This window comes from Euprymna scolopes, chromosome 5, assembly GCF_053919585.1.
Source record: "Euprymna scolopes isolate OS-2025 chromosome 5, ASM5391958v1, whole genome shotgun sequence".
NCBI lineage: Eukaryota > Metazoa > Mollusca > Cephalopoda > Sepiida > Sepiolidae > Euprymna > Euprymna scolopes.
Window position 1 is genome coordinate 11,536,497 of NC_136486.1, and position 22,175 is coordinate 11,558,671.

The 22,175-nt window shown below is 34.0% G+C and overlaps 1 protein-coding gene across 2 annotated transcripts in view; it reads right to left on the bottom strand.

Moving 5' to 3' along the window:
* Positions 1 to 22,175, bottom strand: part of LOC145276706 (QRFP-like peptide receptor) — a 983,229-nt gene that overhangs the window by 604,530 nt on the left and 356,524 nt on the right. The window lies entirely within an intron of this gene.

A 22,175-nucleotide genomic window follows, 5' to 3' on the forward strand; every position in this document is an offset into this window, starting at 1 on the left:
TGGGACGTTAACATTAGTCAATCCAACCGGTATAATAACTTGCAAAATATCGACCCCTCCTTGGAGAAAACTGCCCAGTTGAAGGCGAAGAAAGTAATGTTTTTAGCCAATGTTTCGATATGTTAAATCCGGGATGTCGAGCATAAAAATGATAACAATCTCGTGAAAATCCGTACCGTCTGTCCAAAGTTTTAGGCAGACATACATACATACATACATACATGATGATTGATTATTGCAACGTCTAGTCAGACGAGTGCCACTCCCTCAGTCACTGAAAGTCCATGAGCCCGAAAATAACCTTTTTTTTAGTCCTGCCAGCGAATTCACACGCTCAAGCAGACATGACATTGAAGACGGTCCTTGGCATACATACATATATATACATATACACACATACATACACATACATATCCATAAACATACACACATGCACACATCCATACATCCATAAATACACAATACATATAACACATACATACAAACATATACATATACACATGCACACACATATACATATATACGCATACATATATATACTATCATATACAATTACATACACACATATACATACATATTCACATACATATACGTACACATGTATGCACATATACATACATACACATAAAGTTACCTACATATACGTACACATACATATATATGCACCTATACGCATACATATATATGCATATATATACATATACATACACACAAATATATATACGTATATACATAAAAACACACATAAACATATATACTCAATAAATAAATAAATAAAAATATATACAGACATACATATATACATACATATACAAATAGGTATACATGCACATACATACACTAGTACATATATTAACATACATACATACATACATACATACATACACATACATATGCATATATAGAATGATGGCAGATCAATTATTACATGCTTCCAGCATTTCAGACACTTTTTCCATCGCCACGGACAATTTTTATAGACAAATGCCTGAGGACGTATCTATACAAAGATGATGTTACAGAGTTTTAGCGTTGTACGATAACTAAGTATCTCTCTCAGTTAAAAATGTTGAAATCCAGCAACAAGCATGAGCAAGATAGCCAGCAACAAATCAAACTGCAGACCAGCTTAAGGCGGGTACTGGTCTCCCGCTTTATGTATATTTTTAATCAGGGATTTGCTTCACCCAGAGGGGTAGCCTTAACAGGGCTTTTGGGAGTCCTCTCCACCCCACACACATATTGAAATAAAGATATACACGTACACATACAAGCATGCATACAAACAGATGCACGCAAACATACATACGCAAGAACAAATACACGTGACAACATGTACATACACTCATACATTCATAAATACACGCATGTCCATACATATGCACACACACGTACGCATACACGTACATGTAGAATGTATATGAAGGAGCATTTATCATTTTTAATCCTACCCATGTCGGGAAGGACAAATATGTGTCCGACATGGGTAGGATTAAAAAACTGTCTTTTTCGCACGATCTATGACTTTTTCTTGTCCTATGAAATAAGGACGAAACGTTGATTTTTTAATAATTTCATTCGGTTTTTCTATTTTTCTTAAAACATAACGTCAACCACCGCTGGTATTTTTTCATTCCTTATATATATATATATATATATATATATATATATATATATATATATATATATATATATATATATATATATATATATATATATATTCTTTTTATTCAAGGGAAAAATCCTTCCGTTTTCCGATGAACATATCTATTTCTGATGAGTCGTTTGGTAGACTTTTGCCATTCCACGAAACATGTGAAGACGTACTATATAAATATATGAATAAAATAATATGAGCCTGAATTAATGAAACTATATATATATATATATATATATATATATATATATATATATATATATATATAAGCTCATCGTTTAATATTTTTAGGCACGCCTTCGTGTTTGTGTGCCTGTGTAAAAAAGGACAATCGGGAAAATCCAAACTAAATTGTTGATCAGTAGGTTAAAGAGACTATTACGAGTGAAGATGGTTCTCGGTTATTTCGTTTGAGCAATACTCACCATAAAACGGGTTTGATCGGAACATTACTGATTCCAAGTTCTGTTTTTCGTTTAACAAAAAAACTTTTCTTGTTCCAAGAACGCATTTTTGGTACATTTTAATTGTCTATGAGAGTGATTCCCACCTTATTTTCGTTCGAGCACGCCAAGAAAGTTCCCTTGAACCCTTCAGCCCCTAAAATTTTTATTGCTTTCAAGGATGAGTTTTGTGATTTTCGGCTAATAATATAATTTTGAGAAAAAACAAACAAACAAACAAACAAACAAACAAAAGAGACAATTGGCAGGTAGTGCTACAGCAGTTAATGCCTGAACGTGTTTAATACTGTCAACAAGCACGTTCAGTTTAGGTCGTAACTTTATGATGTTCTAAATATCGCCTCGCATTTGGGTTTGGAACCCCTTAACTTAATCAACTTTTTATCACCTGAATTATGATGTACATGATTAAAAAAATATTCACAGTTAATTTTAGTTAGTTTAAAGAGTAAATATACTATAATTGTCTTCGAACTGAAAAAAGTATATTTCAATAAAAAAATACTGAACTAATACGTACAAGGCGTGTTTAAATCAATTCCCATTTTATTTATGCCGTTATATTCACTTATCTACAACTGAACGGATTAGTTCAACCAGGTCATAAAAGATTAATACGTTATCGAGGTTTGAAGATTTGTTGTATCGGCCCTATTGGAATATGATGTGTGCCAAAAATTGATAACATGGCAACGATTCTTCATAATCTGATGGAAACGGGCTGAAATAGCACACATACACACACCTGGCAAGAAACCAAGTACCTGGATGTTAATAGCAAAATGCTAGTTTCATCGAAGTCTTTAATAATGTTGTTGTTTTACGTATATACATATCTGATAAAAAAGATCTTATTTATGCACCAACCTAATATTTAGGCGACTAGAAATGAATTCCTTTCTCACAAACTAGAAACTCATACTGAATATTTTTCCTGTTTTCTTGTAAACCACAAAGAGTATTTTTTGATGCGCGGTATAGAGCTTACCCTGCCTGGTAACACAAATACTGTCACTAATGAAAGTATATCAGATGACAGGCAATATATATATATCTAAAAAAATGAGAATATATGTGTATACTCAACAAATTTTGGATCTACAGTCTTGAAATTTTGTATATGGAGTATTCAGACATATGAAAAAATTAAAATCGGTTTTCATCCAGAAAAAGTGCTGCTATAGGATCAAAATTGAAAAAGTGATACGTCGGGGGGGGGGGGTCATAGGAGTTTTATCTCTGTGTCAACTGTTTCATGAATGCGCATTCGTGAATCGTTCACATGAGAGATTCCTTATGTTAAGAATAAGTAGGTTTGAAAATACATTTTATAGCTCGTATACAGGCTGACCTAATGGTTATCGTACTTGACTCACGGTCTTTATATTTTTATTTTGATCTCAGCCCGAGTATTTTTTTTCTTAAAAGAAGTGAACTGTTTAGAAAAAAACCCACAATACTCGCATGCATCTGTCTCAATTTCTTTCCGTTTTTTACTTCACTTTTGTAAGAATTTAACTGTGAGACCAAAGCACGAATACGCGGCGCGAAAATTGTCTACAAATTGCTGTCGTTCATTTTGGGATTTAGCCACGGCGGCGTTGTCGTCTGCATATTTCAGTTCCGTCACTTTGATGGTGTTGGTCATTAGTTTTGATTTTAATCTGACCAGTTTGAACATTCCTACATCAAACCTGAACTTGATATCTATCCCGGGGTTGTTTTGGGGGATATTCGAATATCAAGGTCGCGAGATAGAGGGAGAACAGAGTCGGTGCCAACATACAGCCTTGTTTAAACCCGTAAGTCATCGAGAAGGGCCCTGACAGTTTGTTTTATGGATCAGTTTCGCTAGCATCTTGTCGTGCAGGGCTTTGATCATGTCCACAAATGGTACAGAGACTCCAAACCGATCTTAGACTGACCATATTGCTGTTCTTGAAACACTTTCATACGCTTTCACAAGGTCGGAGAATATTAGGAATATGGGTATTTGTTTGTCCTATAGTTGGCGGGCACAGAAAATCATGTCAATGGTTCCTCTGGATGGGCGGAAACCACACTGAGATTCAAGCAGGATATCTTCGGCTATGTCCTGTAGTCGGTTTAAAAGTATACGGGCCAGAATATTCCCTGCTTTTGATAGTAGCAAACCCCCACATTCTCTTCTATCAATAGACTACCGAAGCAAGTGCTCTTCAGTCAACTAAATGCAGGAAACCGACCCCGATGCTACCCGCATCTTAGATTCAAAGATCAGCTGAAGAAATCTTTAGGTGAGGCCAATATAGATCCAAACACCTTTGAAGCTTCATCAATTAACAGACATGAATAGAGAAACAGAGGCAAAAGGGTTACAAGCGAATTCGAAGAACATAAAAGAGCCAATCTAATAATCAAACGGCAACAAAGGGCGCTTAGAGCCAACCAACTGCGACCACTCCCCCATAATACAATGTGACATATGCCCCCGACTATTCAGAGCCCAAATTGGTTTTTCCAGCCACAAAAGGACTCGCCATTCTGATAATGACTAAAATTCTTACGAAACTCATTAAGCTTTCTCTTCTGCTTCTTTTTTGTATTGGACTAGGGAACTATGATATTCGAACATGAATGCTTGTTGACGACGTATTTCTGTTTATAATAAATAAGAATTCTGCGTTAACTACAATGTAATATTTATGCATATTTTACGACTGGCCAACGCTGTCGTCCTGCTGATATATTATGAAATACATAATTACATAAAAATGAAATGAACAAAATTTTTACTTAAAAATAATTAAAAATGTGTATTAAAATAACCGGGAGTAATTTTATTAACAAAAAAAAACAAAAAAAAACATTTGTATTATTTGAATTCAGCGGACTATTGTCCTCATTTTGAGTGTCATTTTCAAAACGTTTCGGACGATGTAACCTCCGGCCTTCTTCAGGTGTACCTTGTTGAACTCGAGAATGTTTCTGTCGAACTCGGGAATTTGGACGGAATTTCGAACGGAACCATTTATTTAATTCACTTGTTCCATCAACCATCACTGGATAGAGGTTCTAAGTAATTCGAAATTGTATTTTTCGATTACGCACATTGAGAATTGGACATTCAATGTTCAGGAGAATATTTTTACAATTCATTTTTCCAAGTACTCTGACCATTGTGTCACAGATCCTAGCAGGTAGTTCTAGTACGACTTTTAGGAGCCTTACATAATATTTATGCTTAAAAATATTCAAAGATGAAAACGAAGGAATTTAATGAGGTTTATATAACAGCGCTCAATAAAGAGCAAATTGTACCTTTGTTTATATTCAGATAAACACTATTTTAATGTCGCTACACAACATCATGTCAGTCCAACTGGTTAAAACAATAACAAACTGATCCTTATTAGGCGACAGGAAGGATTATTTTATAATTCATTCAAAAAGTCATATTCTCAAATGAACACAATAACAAAAAAAAGCAAATAAACCAACAAAACATTGGGCAACTAAAGTGTTCAAACTATGAAGAAGACAGAAAGCAGAGAATGATAGAAAGGGGGGAGTTAATCATTAAATGCCACTGGATGTTTATTCAAATGAAAAAGTCCAAAATATCCAGATAAGACAACTGAGGTCAATTTTGGCAATTAATCGTTTTTTAAGAGGAAGAAGGCGGATGGTTGTATTTATTTTATTATTTTTATTCGGTTTTTATTTATTTTATTTTTTTTATTCTACTAAGCTGTGACTGGGAATCTCATTATGATTGTGAATATGATAGTCCTCCAGGAATGTCGAATTTTGAGCAATATAAATGGCTTTATCGTTTGGTTTTTAAATTTTTTTAACATCACTAGCATTGTGAGATCTGTAAAGTCGTTTGTATCTCTACCACTGCAAGAACTTAGACAGCATAGTCGGAAAGTAGGATTGAGAAGTCAGCGTCCAAGACTCTGACCTGCAAAATGTGCCTGGGCAGCCCCGCCGGCATTCACTGGTGAGGGATCCTTAGATGATTAGTAATAAACTAACCCCTTCTCAAAGAGAGAAGGCAAAGCCTGGGAGGGTGGACCTTCGAGAACTGCACAGAACCTAACTGCAACCGCAAAATCATCAGGGATCAGATCACTACAAGAATGATCAAATCTCTGTTAATTTTGGTGGCTCAAGGTGAGATCTGTAAAGAGCGAGACATAACGCGACATCGCGAGGCGGGATAGAACACGTAACTGTCTCATTAGAATATAATTATCCGCACTCGCCTACTACAGTCGTTAACGCCCGGACAGCATAATCCACATAAAATAAATTGATATGCGAACGTTGTTCGGTGAACTTGACTGTCATCTCTGTGATTAAGAGATTACCTCATAATAAGCTATTTCGAGAAATAAACAGACGAAAACTTATCAATTATCATGGCTCAATATATATGTTGCTGATATCTGTGATATGCCTTTCATAAAAAAATGTTCTTTTGTTCTACGCTCAATTTAGAATTAATATTTACAGATAAAATGAATTAAAAATAGTAAAGGAAATAATAATAATAATAATAATAATAATAATAATAATAATAATAATATCTGTACTTTAACTTGTGACATGTCGACAATCTGGATGATAATAGCAACAATAACTATCCTATCGCATAAAATAAACGATAATTTGAAATACGCCTTCTGACTTGTGCCAGATCGAAGGCCAGGAAACCACGTTTGAATAACACACACATGCACACACACATACACGCGCGCACACACGCACGCACTTGTTATCCAAACCGAATCTATTGCGACGCACACGGTTATTAATTACCTAAATTTATTCGCTGAGGCAATTGTCAGATATTAATTGACCTTAGGGTCGAGCAACCGGCTAATCACCGTACGATTCGGAAATAGATCCGTTTTACGGGCGTTTAGCCAAAGTAATACCCAGATAAGCCAAACATCAAAAAAAAAAAAAAAGACGATAAAAAATATCTAATAAATGATTAATTATAAACACCCTGCATATAAATATCTGCCTATGGCTCGACAGAACGGATTTGTCAAGAAAAGAAATCCATAATTACTATATTTATGCAATATGTACCGAATATTACAAGCTATATATCAGTAAACTACATTTTCCGTTGATGGAGAATAAAAATTGGCCGGCAAACATTTATATCTGAACTTGCCTGGATGCCCAAATGTTTGGAGGAGTGTGTTGAACCCCCCCCCCCCAAGTGGTAAAAGGCAGGCAGGCAGGCTCGAACCTGTACCGCGAAGAAGGAAAAGAACGTAAAAAAGTTACGTCTTTGCTATTGCGTCCATTACCAAACCAGAATGATGTAGGTTAAAATAAAAGCTAGTCAATCGAATAGAGGAGATGACTTTCGGTAGTATCGGCGAAAAAAATGACTTCTCTCTGTAGAAAAGTGCCCAGTTGAGAGTTAAGGAATTAATGTTTTTAGCAAATTTTTATATATTTGTCTTCCAAAGGTTCGAGCTTCAAAACGATACCAATCTCGTGAAAATCCGTCGCCTTTGTCGAACGTTTTAGGCAGATACACATACATACATACATTTAAATAGATAGGTGAGATTTATATTATAGAAGGCAGACCATCATATTTACAGATGGGCATCCCCTCAAAAAATGAGAAGGAAAAAGAAGACTGGATATTACCTCAATTTAGTTATATTTATGCAACAATACTAAAGTATTCGTATTATTTGGATTATTCAGACTATTGCGTTCATCTTGTTTTTTTGTTTTTGTTTTTTCACAGCCTTTCAATCGATGCAATCTCCGATCAGGTGTATCTTTTACAACTAGAACATCATTTTTTCCAACATGGAAATCTATACAGAACCTCGAACAGAAGCTTTAGTTTAATCTATGGTGATCTGCAAGAACCGGTGGCACCACCGATATAAGTACTGTCATTAAAAGTTCTAAGTCATAATCTTTTTTACGGTTAAAAGTTTTATTTCAGTGCAGGCGATACTCAGATTCCCATAGCAAAATATAATGTAAATTACTTAAAAAATCTTACTCAGTTATGACTGACGGAATGAGTGCATGTTACGCTTGTGGATGAAATAAGGATTCTATTCGTAAATTATGTGTAAATTCTGGGGTTCAATGTAATAATTTCCGAATCAAACAAGATGAACAATAAAAAAATGTTATAAGTAATATCGGATTAAACATTTTGAAAATAGCATCCAAAATAAGAACCCAAATTACCAAACCTCATCTAAAAAAATTCCAAATAAGTTATTAATATTTGTTATTCGGATGACAATACTTACTGGTCGTTTATGTTCGAAAGTATGTAATGAAAACAATCGCTGTATAGTGTATGGTAATCTTGACCATTGTTTCTACTCGTCTTCTCGTGAGTATAATGAATAAGACAACCTCTAATATTAAACTAATTAAACGTTCATTATGCGTTTCAAACGCAGTCACTTCGATGAAAGGAAAATAGAGTACTTTATTGTTTTAATACTCGGTCATATAAATTTGTGTCTCCGGGTTTTTTGCTCTTAGAGTTTCTCATGAAACAAAACTAATTATTGCTTTCCGGTGATGATATTCTTCATCCAGTTTCGGTTTTATATATCCACAGTTACACATTCATTTACGCATTCATACTGTGAAGCCATGAACAATTGTTAACGCTCAACCATTATACACTATTTATATCTACAATATAGAAATATTTTAATTTTTTTCAATCTATGATGTCCAGTATATATAATCTAGTACTGCGTGTATAATTTGAATTATTTATCTGTTTCTATCTTGCGTGTTGTTCGCACAACATTTTGGCCGATGTAGCTTCCGACCTTCTTCAGATGTATCCTGTCAATCGTAGGAATCTTTCTATAAAATTCAGGAATCTGCACGGAATTTAAAACGAACCTTTTATATAATCCACGAAAGTAGCATGATTTAGTTCCGTTTGTCATGGCCACAATTGTATTCTTCGTAGCGCCCGCATTGAGGATTGAACCTTCAACTACCTGCGGAGTGTCACTTAGAAGTAAATATTACGTAGTATTGAATCCGTTACGCCTGTGCGAGGAGAAAATAATCTTAAACCAAATTATACAAATTATATAGCCTCATCTCAAAATTGCAGGAACAAGTGCGGTTATAAAATACCTTTGAATTTGAATCTTGAAGAAATTATCACGATGCGGATAACCATTTAACCATGAGCCAAAAATAAATGAATGATTCTTTCGTGCTGAATGAGAAAAGTCATTCGTAATTCAAATTTATATAACAATTTTGAAACATTTTAAATAATGACTGCTTGTTCGTTAAGTATTGTTTTATTAAAAAGTTATTCTCGTCAAAGTAATAGGGGAAATTTTACTCTACTTTACTTATAAAACGATAAAAAGATTTTTATGCAGAATGTATTTCGGTGTTTTGTCCACAACGGTTGAATATCTGACCACAAAATAATCAATCATTAACGAAGTATCGTGATGAAAAAAGATGAGGTAGCATAACAAACAAAACTGACTTCAAAGAAAAACAAATCCCATCCTGCAAAACATAAGCATTTATTGGTATCATTGTAAACGTATTAATAAATGAATAAAAAATATGTTGCTTAATATTATTGTCTATGAATATGTTTTATATTCATTTTTACATAAAAAAGAAGATAACCAATATAAGTGTCTGGCAAATATTAATTTGGAATTTCCAAAATTAGACACGGACCAAATAATTATCTGAACGGTACTTGAAGATACAGATACCATCTTGGCAAGCTGTTAGTATCATTAATAATAGCAAACATATTTTACCAAACGTTTCGGATGATGTAACCGCCAGCCTTCTTCAGCTGCATTTTGTCAAACGCAGACTCTTTCTATGGAACTCAGGAATCTGCATGGAATGTCGGACGGAACCCTTTGTTAAATCCACGGATGTACCATAGTCTCATTTATTCAACCATGACCGGGTAAAAGTTTTAAGTTATTTTAAATTTTCCAAATTCGATTCGGGCAAATAATTGTCCGAATAATACTTATTGGCAGCTGGCTAGTGTCATCGTTTCTTAAGAGCAAGGCTTGTGAAATGGACTGTGCCAAGTTTGAATACTATTGTTTTGATGAAGAAACTATTATCATCTGGGAAGGCATGAACCCACAAAAATACACTTCCAACTACAAATAGAATACAAACTTGTATTTCACGTTTATAATTTTTTAGATGAGGATTGATTATTTATATGGTTTGGATTCTTCGGGCTACTGTCCTCAACTTGAAAGTAATTTCACAACGCTTCAATCGATGTAAACTTGAACGATCTTCAGGTGTATCTTGTCGAACTCGGGAATCTTTCTTTTGAACTTGGGAATCTACACGGAATTTTAAACGAAACCCTTTTTTTAATTCCTTGGAGTAGCATGCTCTCGTTCTGTCAGCCACGACTCGGTAGAAGTCGTAAGTAATCCAAAATAGTATTTTGAGTGCTGCCAGCACTGAGGATTGAACCTTTTAACCCCAAGAATGGTGCAACCTTACAGTTTAATTTTTATAAAGTACTTCATCTGCTATGCAACAGACATGGCTGATAGAAAGAGAGCATGTTACCACGTGGAATTAAAAATGTGTTCTATTCAAAATTCCGTGCAGATTCCCAAGTTCGAGAGAAAGATTCCTGAGTTCGACAAGATACACCTGAAGAACGTTCAAAGTTCGATCCACGGAAACATTGTGAAAATAACACTCGAGATGAGTGCAGTATGCATTGTATTTCACTGATCGCACATAATGCATTGTTTACAATTGGTATTCAGTATATTATGTCATCAAAATAGTTCAAATGCAGGTGAACAATAACAAACCAAATTTTGCATTTCTCGTCGTTTATCTAATATTTTTATAATTCTTTTTTAACAAGCAAACTAATGTTGTTCACTAGGTAGTTAGGTAAGTGATACTCAATGGAATACCACTTCATGGAATTCCAGGATTTTAGCCTAACCACTTCTTACTAATGTCGTAAGAAAATAAACGTGACCTCTGTGAAATGTATCAACATAATATGTTATGAGTAGATATTTTATGTATCTTCAGGATGTACTTCAAGATTCCTCAATACATAAGTTAGTTATACACATCTAGAAAATACAATAGGTTTAAAATATAATCACTTCATGTTATTGCCAATTATTTTGCATTAAAATGCATGGAACTTTTAAATTCTATAAACATTTTTGTGTGTATCATAGTTCACAAAAACATGTTTATGTTATCGGTTTAAAACTCCATTCATACACGAATAAGAAATAAAGAAGCCATTTTCACTTCACATAAGACCACAATACAGAATCATATAACTAACGTGGAGGATATTGCCAAGGTTGCTGCAAGAACGTGGGTTCCTTTTACCGTGCCAGAAAATCACTCACACTAATAATTATTTGCATGAAGTATTGTTGCCCTATCTGGGCTGGCTTATCTACACGACTAGTCGATCACCCTTACAATATATGAATTAGAGTCTCAAATCTAATAGATTGCGCAATACCAGCCAGTTCTATCGCAGCAATTTTGCATCCCTGTGCCTGTTTTACAAGTACTTTAATGGAATATGTGTTCTGAAGAACTCATAGAAATTGCACATTGTTGATTAACCTGACGAGTAGATTAATCCCATCTCTCTACTATTAAGATGCCGGAAGCTTTCTCCTCGAACTGCTAAACTTTGGAATTGCGTCTCTGTTTCCAGCTTCTCTTACTGGACTACTTTCCAAAAGTTTAAATGTAATGTGCACATATATCTTGCTACTTAACTCCCACAATCCATTGTAATAAAATATCCCACACAGTAGATATTTATGTTCCAAGTAGCACAATACCTTATTTGGTATATAAAAAGAGTAAACATTTATTTAATTTACATCAGAACATAAAAATAACAAAACCAACTAATTATTCTTAAAAAAAATAAATGGAAAAACACTCTCAACATATAGACACGAAAATGAATAAAAACCTAATTTCTCTTCATATGTGAACACACAATAAAAACTATATTTGGAGAAAGATTGTGCCAGTCTTTTCTACTAATATACCTCTGATGTTTTCAAGCTAAAAGTGACACGTCATACATTTAGGTGTAGATGGCAATGTTTTCTTATCAATGCGAAACTAATGAATAATTATTTTAAAATGGAACATATTCATCCTTATGTTTCATATTTTTCCATAAGTGCATGGTCTATTTATTTGGAAGCATGATATGACCACCATCTCTGTACTTAAAAATATATTGCTTGTAAGTTAACAAGAGAATTTTATTAATCATGTATTTTCTTTGTCGCATGAACCGTTTTAGCAAAAGTTTCTATTGTCACATACACAATTATCTTTCATCTTTTTATTTTTATGTATTTTTATGTATTTCTATTATTCTACTGTAAAGATTGTTTTACAAAGTTTGTTATATTTATATATTTTCTAGCGACATATATATTTTGAATATATAAATACATTAAACACATGAAACCGGACATAGTCTTTCTAAGCGAAACTGGAATAGGGCCGACCACTTTCCTAGATGAGTTCATAATTAACGGATACTCTAACTTAACAGCTAAATCTGACCCTCAAGATCGCCATGGGCATGGAATATGTGCCTACATTAAGGATGGCTTCCCGTGTGGCAGGGATATCTCTAGAGAAGATCCTAATTTACGCTATATGTGCTTCCAGGTTGCACTTGCTTACACCACTGCATTTATATTTGCCCTCTATCGGCCCCATAACAGCGGAGTTACTATCTTTAAGAGTATATATGAGAAAATAGACCAGATCCTGTCTGCACATCCCTCGGCTAACATCCACATCTGTGGTGATTTTAACGTTCATAACGTGGAATGGCTGACCCATTCAAATAAAACAGACGATGAGGGGAGGTTTTGTCATGATTTTGCCATTGCTTATGACCTCACTCAGACTGTTCATGAACCCACCCGTGTACCCGATACTACTGGTAAACATGCAAGCCTCCTAGAACTTTTTCTCTCAACTTCCCCTGAGCTATGTTCATGTTCCGTTCATTCTCCTCTAGGATCTTCCGACCACTCCGTCGTATCAGTTAAGGTAAAAATGAAATATAATAAGTCCCAAGACGTACCTCTCCACCGTACCGTATACCAATACTCTATAGCTGACTGGGATAGCTTCCGTACATTCATATCTGATTTACCTCAGTATTCCATGTTTAAAAAGGATGTGTCCTCTATAGTATCAGATCTGACCGAATGGTTAATTGTAGGCATAGACCAATTCATACCATCTAAAAAATTCCAACAACCTAACAACCAGCCATGGTTCTCCCCAAAATGTGCTGCTGCTATCGCGCACAGAAATCACTTTTTCCATAACTACCAACGTAATAGATGCACTGAGACTAAAGCTGCTTTCAGGACTGTCAGCAACCACTGTAAAAGAGTAATAAAAAATGCAAGAGAGCTATATGCCCAGTCTGTTAAACCCAAAGTAGTTCCCACCAGTTTTGGCAAATAACAAATAGGATCCTGAACAGAAGTGTGCGTTCTATCTCGACCATTATCAATGGACCAGAGGTCATCTCGTCAGCATCAGCCAAGGCCAAACTATTTGCAAAGAACTTTGCAGCTAATTCTACCCTATGCGAAGAAGGCCATCAACTCCCCATATTTCCTCCTATAACACAGAACACGCTAGGTAACGTACAAATATCCGTGCATGAGGTCGCCAAGCTAATCAAGAACCTTGATTCCAGTAAAGCAACTGTCCCTGACGGCATCCCAATTATAGTGTAAAAAAAGCTTCAACCAGAACTTGCTCCCATACTTACGAAACTGTTTAAGCGTTGCCTTAAGGAGAAGTACTTTCCGACTCCCTGGAAAACCTCCTCAGTATGTACTGCCTTTAAGAATTCAGGTGATAACTCATCTCCCTCTCAGTACAGACCAATAAGTCTCCTATGTGTTATGAGTCAGTTGCTGGAATCCATACTAAATAGAGAAATAATCAAAAGAAATCCAGCTGGAATCCATACTAAATAGAGAAATAATAAAAAAAAATCTTCTTAGAGACAAAAATCTTCTTAGAGACACAATATGGTTTCCGTTCTGCAAGATCTACCACACATGTGCTAACGGTTATATCTCACAGGATTAGTGAATCTCTTGACAAAGCTTTCCTTTCTAGGGCAATTGCTCTTGACATATCAAAGGCCTTCCACAAGGTATGGCATAAGGGCCTACTTCACAAGATTTCCAGCTACGGTATAACTGGAAATGTTTTCTCAATCATTAAATCATTTCTCTCCGATAGGCTCATAAGAGTAGTGGTAGATGGACAAAAATCGGAGGCCTGCAATATTAATGCTGGAGTCCCTCAAGGGTAAATCCTAGACCAAACTCTCTTCCTGATCGACATCAATGACCTCCCTAAAGACATACTTAAATCATTCATTGACATCTATGCTGATGGCACGACCATCTACGGCAACACATCAAAGGCTGTAAATGACAAAGTTCTCTCTGATTCTCTCTCCTCTGATCTTGAGCGCGTTGTTCAGTGGGGGGAAGACGTGGCTGATTACCTTTAATGCATCTAAAACCAACCCCCTATCTTTACATCATCAACGCTCTGATCCCCATCTGGCATCTCTCGTCTAGGAGAAGCCCGTGTTTTGACAAGCTTCTGGGTCTGTCCTTTACTCCTGATCTGAAATGGAACACGTACATTAAGTCTATTGCCAAGGTCGCTAGAAAGATGTTGGGATCCTTCTACCGCTCCAGAAGATATCTCACTACTGATGCAATTCTCTATCTATATAAAAGCCAAGTACGTCCAAGGATGGAATACTGTTGCCATATCTGGGCAGGAGCTACTAAAATAGCCTATCCTGCCTAGATAGAGTACAAAATAGACTTCATGGCTTAGTGGGGTATGCCCTTTTCTCTACCCTACAACCTCTCTCCCACAGAAGAGACGTTTCGAACCTATCTTTGTTTTATCGTTATTTCCATGGCAGGTGTTCGTCTGAACTCCAAACTCTGGTCCGCCCTCGCCAAACTTTCACGAAAACCACCCGTCTAGCTAAATCCACTGTGAAAAATTTCCCCCACACTTTATCTGTGCCTAAATCCCAACGTAGATTCCATAAACAAAGCTTCTTTCTTAGAACTGCACGTCTGTGGAACTCTGTTAGATCTGCCTGCTTCCCACCTGATTACAACTTGGATGTCTTCAAGTCCAACGTTAACAAATTCCTAATGAACCGCCCTCTTAAGTAAACACTTCATTAAATCTCCACACTAACGTACTGTACTTGCAATAACCCTTATCCCTGAGTGGCTTCCGGGCCTTGATAAGTGGTGACGACCGTGAAAAAGAAACATACATTCAAACACACACATACACACATATATATATTTTGTATAATTATATAACATATAAGATAACCCGCTTCTAGCAATCTCTCACACCCACACACACACACACACACACACACACACACACACACACACACACACACACACACACACATATATATATATATACTATATATATATATATAGGTACTTTTGCTAGTATATATATATATATATATATATATATATATATATACTAGCAAAAGTACTCGTCGTTGACTGGGTTCAAAAACAGCCTACAGAAAATGGACTCTGATTTATTAAAGTATGATAGGTTATGAAAAGGAAGGGTTGTAAAGAGATAGCTTCGAATTTGGGGGTATCAAAACCAAAGCAAAATATGATGAAAGTAAAAATAAAATAGATAAACCCCATAATTTATTATATTATACCTATTTATACTGAAACACTTATCACAATATTCTGTGGATCTATATTAAAAAAAACCTTGTTAAACTTTGTGATATATTTCCATTCTATGGAGATCAGGCGCGAGCGAACACACCATAATTTTATTATACCATATTTCTTCAAACTGAACATAATTATCAAAGTATACTTACGCAAATAGATATGAAAAGTCTTTATTAAAGTATGTGCCTATTTCCATTCTATTGAGGCAAGGCGCGAACGCAGACCCCACAATTTTATTATACCATCCCTATTTAAGTTAAAAAATACTTATCAAAGTATTCTCATGTACATCTATATTAAAACCACTTGTAAACGTTTTTTTAAAATTTTAAACTATTTTATTTCTATACTTTGTGGGTCAGGTGCGAACGAAGACCCCACAATTTTTATGAACAACCGTTCTGCAGGATCAAACATACCCATTTCTGTGTCTCGATACATTTTCTATCATTATATGTAATCAGTTTGAACTTGTGAAATACTTTCAGTTTGCTTTTTTTTTGCTGGTAAAATAGCTGCTAAGATCAAGAAAAAAAAATTGACCTTGACTTAGCGTAAGTCGACTATCCTTATTTCTTTCTGCGCATGCGCTAATTAACAGTAAAAAATTAAAAAAAGGAAACGCTTGTTAGTATGCGGCCCCTACTTTTCAAGGCCGGAGACCACTCGAGGATATGGGTTACTGAGTGTACAGTAGTCAATGGGATAATATAGTAATCGTTAATAGTGGAATTTGATAAATTGGATTACTTAAGGGGTCGGTTCATCAAGAATCTGGTTACGTTGGACAATAACCAAATTGTAGGCAGATGGAAACCTAGCAAACGGAAGATAGTTTCACAGGCGTGAAGTTCCTAGAAAGAATCTGTGTTCATGGAATCTACGTTTTGGTTTTGGAGCAGATAAAGAGTGGGGAAAATTATTGACAGAACTTTCAGATAGACGAGTGTTTTTCGTGAAAGTTGGCGAGGGGGAACCATAGATTGGAGCTCATGGAAATAATAATAAAGCAGAGACAGGCTCGCAACGTCTCTATTTTGAACTCTGTCAAGGCAGGATTACTTGATTCTAGCAGCTCCTACCCTGTAGTGGCAACAAGACTCCATCATTGGACGTACTTGATTTTTATATAGATAGAGAATTGCATCAGTGAGATATCTACTTGAGCGGTAGAAAGATCTCACCATTTTGCCAGTGGTATTGGCAACAGACTTGATGTATGTGTTCAATTTAATATCAGGAGTAAATATAAAGCCCAGAAACTTGTCAAAGCATGGAGTATCCCGACGAGATCAATTCTTTTCAATTCATGCCAGATGGGGATCAGAGCGTTGATGATGTAAAGATAGAAGCTTGGTTTTAGATGCATTAAACGTAACCAGCCACCTCTTTCCCCATTGCATATATATATATTTACTATAATAATTATTAAATACATACATACACTAGTGTTTCATCCATTTGGGGATCATCAATATAGCGTGCTATGATTAACACTGCTCGAGAGATTCGACCCCGGGACGAAGCAATCTCTGACTTAATTAGCAGCCGCGACCGCATTAACCACGAGAAATACTGGTAAAATTTAAACATTTATTTTTTAAATGTATTTAATGTCTGTCATAGTGATCTAATCATTATCTCATGATCTGCGCATGCAAGCTAAATTTATTGACTTTATTTCAACTGTAAAGTGCACAACCATAAGACACAGCATAATTATTCACTATTGCTTCATACTTTCAGGAATCAGCAGTGCAGTGTGTCACGATTCACACGGTCGAGAGATTCGAACGCGGAAACAAACCCATTTCTGACTCCATTAGCAAGGACCAAATCCATTCGGTCACAGTAATCGCGGATAAATATTGTTGAAATTTAAACATTTATCTTTTATAAGTTTTCAACATTTTTCAGAGTGATCTTATCATTATATGATGAACGTTGCATTTACCGACTATATTTCAACTGTAAATGCTCACCGACAAGAAACGAGTTTCTTAAAAGGGCTTACATAATATATAAATATATATATATATATATATATATATATATATACTAGCAAAAGTACCTATATATATATATAGTATATATGTGTGTGTGTGTGCGTGAGAGAGAGAGATTGCTAGAAGCGGGTTATCTTATATGTTATATAATTATACAATATATATATGTGTGTATGTGTGTGTTTGAATGTATGTTTTTTTTTTCACGGTCGTCACCACTTATCAAGGCCCGGAAGCCACTCAGGGATAAGGGTAATTGCAAGTACAGTACGTTAGTTTGGAGATTTAATGAAGTGTTTACTTAATATATATATATATTATTTTATTATGACTTTTGATCTCACTCTTTCGTCTTAAATGCCTCCTTTTTTTATTTCTTTTATGCAAACTCTGAATTAAAAAAAATGTGATTTTCCCGTTTACTAATATCTTAAATTCTTCACTGATTTTTCGTTCGATGAATTAGTGCATATGCATAAATACTGACCTCTAACAGAGTGCAAGAATAAAAAATTGGCACTATACTCAGGTATATATATATATATATATATATATATATATATATATATATATATATATATATATATATATATATATATATATGTCTGTTTTATTTTTTTTATTGCCGTTTTATCTGTTTGGTTGCATATGTTTCGGACGTTAGAAGAAGCTTTTTATAAAACACTTCTTCCAAATACTAACAACCATTTCTGTAAGGTCTGACGAGGCTGTTCGATCGTAAGCATGGTCCAACATCCGAAACATATGTAACAAAACAGATAAAACGGTAATAAAAAAAATAAAACACATATTTGCTCTACAATAGTATTACACACTCTCTTCAGGTTTTTACTAATTACCAATTTTACTAAATATATATATATATATATATATATATATATATATACATATATTCAGGTATATATATACATATATATATATATATTGGAATGTATACTTTTATTGATTAATTGATTATATAATTAGGTAATTAGTTAGTTTTAATTGGTTAATTTATTGATTGTTTAACTCATGAAATTGAGATTTTATTGGTTATTCTGTTGAAAATGAATTCTCGTTTACATAAGATCTTATATATATATCAATATATATATATAAATGTATATATATGTATATATATGTATATATATGTATGTATATATATTTGTACATATGTATATATATAAATATATAAGAGATAATTTTTCTAGTATATATATATATATATTGATAAATGTTCTCACCTTACGAAAACATGAAACACTATTATCTGTATATATTAATATATATTTTGATATTAATGAACATAAGGCCCTTTAAGTCATTAAAATTGAACCCTGTTTCGAGAATTAAGAAAATACAATAAACTAGATTTATGCAACATTATGATATTCGGTCGTAGAATACATAGTGTTTGCTTACTGTTTTATGTCGGCATTTGAAATTTATGGGTATTTAATTTCCTTTAATCTTTGGGTAAATTTCCGGTAACCGATAGGTAACGCTCTATACTTATTCTCATCAGTGCGGCTCAACAAATAATGTCTTATTAGAAAAACATAGCTCAGTGGTAGATCATTCGACTACAGCTGAAATGATTCCGTATTTAACCCCTGGTGTACCTCACCATTTTATTTTAATTTTTTCTTAATGAATTCTATCTATCTATCTATCTATCTATCTATCCATCTATAAATCTATATAAGTGAAATTGTCTGTCTTTGTGTGTCTGCGGGGGTGTACATTTCTCTACCAAACTACTCTGCCAATTTTCAGTCTACAGACTCAAGATATTACATAAGGGATAATTAGATGAAGGAAAATCTTTTTAATTGATTTTCGGCCAGAAACATGGATATAGATCAAAGTTTTTAATTTAATTTGAGCCGAAAATAATAAATATTAAGTGGGTCAAAATTAGGATCAAAGTTAAAAAAATTATTTTTGCGGTCTCTACCTAATTCTTAGTCGAGTTTTTCTTCAAACATTTGAAATTTTACATAAAGTATATTCAGACATAGGGAAAGCTTTTTAGTCAGTTTTTAGCCGGAAATTTGGCTGTAAAGAGGTCAAAGTTGAACGCAGTTGACTTTTGCAGACTCTATCAAACTCCTCCGCGAATTTTGGGTCTAAACACTTGAAATTTTAGATATAGGTTACCTGGACATGAGTCAAAAAATTTAATATATATTAAATTATTAATATATATATATATATAAATATATATATAATACATAATATATATATATATATATATATATATATATATATATATATATATATATATATATATACATATGCCCATAAAGTTATGAACAGTACATAGGACCCGAGCAAAGCCGGACTGAACTGCTAGTATATATAAAAAAAGGAACTTTACGTGTGTGAGTTCGTCTCATATGGCCTGGGGATCTTTTGGACCTTTTTTGTTTGAAATTTCATATCAAGGTACTTGATGTGTCTGAGATTGTTCTTACGCATGTTTGTATAGAAATTCTTCCAATAAGTATCAAAAATCGATAATCGAAAAATCCAATTAATGAAGGAAGTCCTGTTCTGACCAAAGTCAACATTTTTATACAACTTAAAACTCAAGTGCATTTGAAAAGTTTTATCACCGCACAAGCAGAAAGTTCACGGCCATAAAATCAACTGTAGATTCTTTGAGACTACAGGGGGTGTTTCAAATGTATGTCTTTTTAGAGCGAACGTTTCATTTTAATTCAAGAGAGCATGTAAAACTTGTTCCATAACATCAACAATTTGATAAGACATGAGTTCAAAATAAATATTTTAGTAAAGAGCACAATTAAACTATGGTACTTGACATTTATGTTTGAAACTTTACGGGAAGCCATTATTTGCAGATAATTTTTATTAAATTAACAGTATATTCTCTACAGTGCAATGTAGGCCACAATGTATTTTGGACTAAATCACTGCGGGGCCCCTTATTAGAGCAGGCAATCAATCGATTTTATTAAAAAATGGGCAATTTCATCGATTTACATGACAATATAAGTACGGCTCGGAGGGTGGAACATTTGTTTATTATCATTTAATCGTAGAAAACGTCGGATCACTCTGAAATATATATATATATATATATATATATATATATATATATATATATATATATATGTGTGTGTGTGTGTTTATGTGTGTGTGTAAATATGTTCAATTATATTTCACCTTTTATTTATACCAATCCTTTAATAAATAAAGCTCAATGTAATTACAGAGCATATAACAAATACATATTAAGTCTATATTCCAAATTTCAAGATGGTGCACATTTATGTTGATATGCAAAATTTTGGAGAGCACCTGTTTCGCAGCGCAAAATCATTGATTTAATTATTATATCAATCAATGAATGTATTTTGCCCTTTAACTCATCAAGCGAAAAAGCGCTTATTAATTTAAAAGAAAATGCATATGAGCATGATTACATCCGAAAAACGTGATAGAAGTTTTATTATCAATCATTGCGCCAACTTTGAATTTTCAAGTATGTATGTATATATATATATATATATATATATATATATATATATATATATATATATATATATATATATATATATATATATATAAGTAAATTCTTGGTACAGCAAAATGAAAGGAGAAATTTCAGAGGAAACATAATTTAATTTAAATACCAAAATACAAAAAAAAAAACGGGCAGGTGAAATTATTAAAATTTCCTTAAGGCCTTATCGTCTGACCCTCTAAGAGGAAACGTCAGAATGATAAATTAAAAACTAAGAAACGAATGAGGAAAGAAGGGAATTTGGTTTCAGTTGGAAGACCAGTGAGAGAAAAAAAATTTCACTGTTCAGGTGGTTTTAAATCAATAAATATTTCCAACTGATGTTTCAAAATCTTTTGTCTACACATACATGATTCAAATACGATAACCATTAGGCCAGTTTGGTACGTTTTTAAAAATGTTTTCAAACCTACTAGTTCTTAATATTAGGAATCCGTCAAGTGAACCATTCACGCATGCACATTCGTGAAACATTTGACGAACAAATAAAAATTCGATGACCGCCAATTACCAATTTTTCAATGTTGACTCCTTAGTAGCCCTTTTTTCCGGATGAAAACTGATCAAAACGTTTTCCACATGTCTGAATGCTCTATATGCGATATTTAAAGCCTTTAGATCAAACATTCGTTG